We start from the raw sequence: 5097 nt of genomic DNA on the forward strand, positions 1-5097 counted from the left end.
AATATTAAAATTACAAAATTAAACAATAAAAATTTGCATATAAATTAAAATATATAATTAATATAAAATATAATTATACGAAATAAAGGATAAAACAAAAATATAAAATGAAAAAAAAAAAACAATATAATATAATAAAATAATTATACATTTAAAAATAAAAAACCTAACACTCTATTCACTTGGTTCAAAACACTGACTATGAATAACAGTAACAGTACTAGATGTTTGACTTAGCAAACACCACCAATCAATATTATAAAATATATTATGCAAGTTAACTGCGTTGGGAATTCTGATCCATGTTTTAAAAGGTCTAGTCTTCTAATATAACAAAAGTGATTAACTGCAATCCCAAAATAACCTTTACGAGAGTAGATTACAGCTATAATAACATTTTCAACAGCCAAATCCACATCCGGATGGACTTCAATCTCCTAATGCACTGCTGAGGCTATAATGGAAGTCCTAGTTTTGCTCTTAGAGTCAGTGTCCGAAGGAATCGGGTTACCGTGATGCAGATGCCCTTGGTACAATATTAGAGTCATCCACCCACTCATGTGTGGACCTGCAAGCACACAACACTTTTATAAATGTCATCCTATCCTCCCAGTAATGGAAATCAATGCTCCAAGGCAGCCTTCTGCAGGGAGCCCGAAATACCCGCATATCTGATTCCTATCTAGTGTGCGTTTATCTGACCTGGAGTCAGACGAGACCCGTGGGTTATTGTTCGAGTGCGAGCGAGGGGACGGATGGCAGGCTGCTTTGCTTTCACAGCGATAAAGGCACAACGTCCTTGAAACGTGGAAAGAAAACATCATGTGACACACATGGTATGCACTTAGGAAACAACAAGCGTGGCGGCAGACATTTAAAACATGAAATAGGCCACTCTTCTAAAAAAGACAGAGGACGTCAAGAAAATGTCAATAAATGAAATTATTTGAGAAAAAACCAAGACTAAAAACTAGCGATGCACGGAAATATTTTTATTCAGTCTAAAATGAAACTGAAACTAAAGTTTAATAATCAATTAAATAATCAAATTTACTTAACACTCAAAAACAAAAAAAAATTTTTTAATTAAATTAATTGCACATAAGGCTGATTTTGTTGAAATATAGGCCTAAACATTAAAAGTAGCTGTAATAAAAACTTGTTTTCATGGCAGATTTATTCAATTATACATTATAAAATAATTGTATATGAAGAAATGGTTCAGTAAAAATATAAAAATCACCATTTTCGTTGATGATTTTGGCCCTCCAAAACTATTTTGTCTAAAACAAATTTTTTTTTGGTCAAATATTTTCGGTTGCCAAAATCAATGTTACTTTAGTATCATCGAGATACTATAATAGTTTGTATTAATATTTTGAATTAGATTTTTATATATTTGATATATTTTCTGTTTTCATTTTAATTTTAGTCGAAGTTATTTAGTTTATTATTCTTTTTTGTTTTTGTTTTTAATGTCTATATAGTTTCTATTAATTTTTATTTCAGTTTTAGTTATTTTAGTATATCAAGTTAAACTAAAAGAAAATGATAAATGTTGCCTTGGCAACTAGCTTAAATAAGTTTTTTTTAATATTTTATTTTATTTCAGTTAACATTTATTTTATTTCAAGCAACAAACTTTTTTTTTTTTTTTTTTTTAAATACTTTTAGATTTAGTGAACTATAATAATCCCTGGCTGACAATTGGGTGCATCACTACTAAGAACTGACCTAAAACTGATGTTGGAACTAGGGCTGTGCGATTAATCAAAATCGTCATAAAATCACGATTTTGTAACGCCAGGCTCACACACTCCGTCTGTGGTGCGCATTTTGTCCGCACCCATGTTAACGGATCAGAGCGTTCACACTGCACGCCAGGAGCGGTGCATCTGCAGCAGTCATGCTGCGATCGGTTCCGCACCGAGTCTATTTCTGCTGTGCTGCACGCGCTGAATTAAAGTGACAGCGCATTATTCGCGATAAAAAAAATAACATGGATTGGCACAGAAATTTAGTAATTACACCATAAATGCATATAATTAAAGTCTACTGTTTTAGTCAACACATGGCTTTTTGGCTAGATTTAAAACAAGGAAAAGTGCACTTTTAGATAAACAAGGCAATAATATCTGAGGCAACGCCACAAAGAGCTCTATGACCAATGCATGGCCCTGGACACGGGATTTTTTTTTTCCTGCCATATGTCTATTCTAGAGATATTTTGTTACACCTTTACTTAGTGATTATTTTGCCTTATGTCTGTTCTAGATACATGTTACAGCTTTTTGATAAAGCTCTAATTGGTTTTCTTTTGGAAATATGTTTCAAATTCACACTGAATGCATTTATGACTGTAAAGCATGTCTGTGTGCGTAAAAATCGTGATTAAAATCGAAATCGCAAAATTGATCAAAGAAATCGCGATAGGTTTTTTTTGTCCATATCGCACAGCCCTAGTTGGAACACATTATACACCACAAACAGCCCATCTAGACCTGCAAAATACTTTAAAGAAGTTCTGGACAGAAGAGGCAAGGTCTACGCAGACTTTCCCCCTCCAACGCTGCACTTGTCTGGGCAAAGGTGCAAACTCCATCCAGTAAATCCAGCAGAGATGTTTTATGAGAAGATTACAGCATTCTGAGTCATTACCGTAGGAGCTCTAGATGATGTGGGCATCGTTATTAGAAGTTACTGAGCTCATCCATAGAGAAAGTGAACCACACAGCACACATCAACGTGACCAGATCATGGAGGATTTGTGTCATAATTCAGGAGCATTCTGAAGAGAAATGAACGTGAAACAGAACGACACACCTTCAGTGACTCAGTGGCATCAGCTCGAATTGGAAATGACAACCCACTCTTGGTTTAGCTAGAAGCAGGTGCAATGGGATAAAGAAACAATCGTATATCGTATGTGTACTTTGAACAGGGTGCAATTGTCTGTACGCATAGAAATATCTAGACCACATAGATTTTCCAAAATTAAAACGGTATCTGAGAATTTAGGGGGGAAACAGCTGGGACTTCTAACATTAAAACTGTGATTGCAATTTAAAATTGGATTAAAAAACATTCCAGGTTTGCTGTGTTTATTTGTAGTGCTGCACAAAATAATAAATTTAATAATAATTTGGCCAAAATAATAATAATAACAATAACAAATAATAATAATAATAATAATAATATAACTCTACCTTTACTAAATAAAAATATAAAAATTACTAAAATATAAATTATATCATGCAATATTAAACAGTAAAATAAAAAATAGCATTTAAAAATATATACAATTTTATTTTTACATAGCAACTCATAAATTACAATATAAAAATTTTATACTATGTAATTACAATGCTAAACATACTGTAGTACTGCACAATTTGGCCAAGATTTATTTATAATAATAATAATAATAATACTAAAATTATAATAATCATCATATTATTATTATTATTATTTCTAATATTACTTTATTAACACTAAATACAAATATAAAATTACTCTAAATAAATATTGCTAAAAATACTAAATATTTACTAAACAATAAATATTTCTCTGTAAAATGTATATTAAAAATATACATTTTATTTTTACATTACATCTCAGAAATTACAATATAAATATTTGTATATTACAAAATTACAATATTAAATGTAATTAAACATTCCAGGTTTGCTGTGCTTATTTGTAGTACAGCAAAATAATATTTATTAGTACTTATTAGTACAAATGTAGTTCTATTGGAATTTATTAGTACTAAATAAAATTAAATATTTATTAGTACTAAATAAAAATAAAAATTACTAAAAATGTTATTGTTATGTAATATTTCACTGTAAAATAAAAAAAAGTACTTAAAAATAATACAATAATGTTATTTTTATATTACAATACTAAACTTAATTCCCTAATTTTCAAAGTTAAACTCCACCTTGATCATAATTTGATTAGACAGCTAAAAAAAATTAAATTAAAAATGCAAAAATCCAATTGTGATTGTCGCTTTGCACTTTACTAGACATCATTTTCACGTCTGCTAACCAAGCATGACAAATTAAGCAACACGGAAGTCAGAAACATGTTTTTCCATCTCTGAAAACCCAAACGACTCTTCATGCTGCTAAATCTAGCATTGCTCTCGCGTGTTGATTAACCAAAACAGCTAAACTCAGCTAAAGCGGTTTGTTGTTTGCTGGGCGTTTGATTTGCAAGCGCGGAAAGGGGAAACTCAGACGCTCTGTTTATTTTCTGCCTGCAGATGTTTGTTTCAGCCGGCCGGAGGGGAAGGGAAGCGACTGCATTCATCCGACGAACAAAGACAGGAAGGAAGCTTCTCTAAATTAAACCGCAAGTATCTCACAGGCTGGGAAACGGAAGGGGCCTCCAAACACTTCCATGAGAAACAGGAAAATGGCTATAATGCTGGAAAACCTGGAGCGAGTAGATCATGTGAATACTAATGTAAGTGTTTTAGGGCATTTCTGATGAATGACCAAACCTCTTTTCTGTGCCACTGCAACACTGAAGCAGCGATACCTCGGACAGAGAGATGGAGACGCAGCGGTTTAGTGCTGCAGGTTTAAACGGCAAGATAAGACGCTTAACAAACATCCTTTGTCAAAAATACTGCATTCCTCGCAGCATTTCATCCGTCTGATGTTTCATCAATAGAGGGCAGCACATGTTAACCTGGAAATGCCAAATAAAAGCCAATGGAAGATCTAAGAAACATACAACAAACCGAATATTTACTGCAAATAATAAAGAAATCATAAATGATTGAAAATTAATATCCAAATAAATTCTGCTTGATTGCAACATCCTTAACTGGAAATTGCATATATACATATACACATGTATGCATATATATATATACACATGTATGCATATATATATACACATGTATGTATATATATATATACACATGTATATTAGGGATGCACCGATACCACTTTTTCCAGTACTCGCCCGTCACGTATTTGTACGGATGCAGAATAGTACAGCCTAGCGCATATTTATCGACGGTACACCTTCTTCGATAACGATAGAAAAAATGTTCGATATAGCGCACAATATAGGCACATG

General features: G+C 32.3%; 1 protein-coding gene across 3 annotated transcripts in view; it reads right to left on the reverse strand.

Moving 5' to 3' along the window:
- LOC107692017 (adenomatous polyposis coli protein-like) overlaps nt 1-5097 on the reverse strand; it is a 47070-nt gene that overhangs the window by 26305 nt on the left and 15668 nt on the right. The gene's annotated exons all lie outside the window — the stretch shown is intronic.

The sequence above is a fragment of the Sinocyclocheilus anshuiensis genome, unplaced genomic scaffold (genome assembly GCF_001515605.1).
Source record: "Sinocyclocheilus anshuiensis isolate Anshui unplaced genomic scaffold, SAMN03320099.WGS_v1.1 scaffold738, whole genome shotgun sequence".
In the NCBI taxonomy this organism is placed as follows: Eukaryota; Metazoa; Chordata; class Actinopteri; order Cypriniformes; family Cyprinidae; genus Sinocyclocheilus; species Sinocyclocheilus anshuiensis.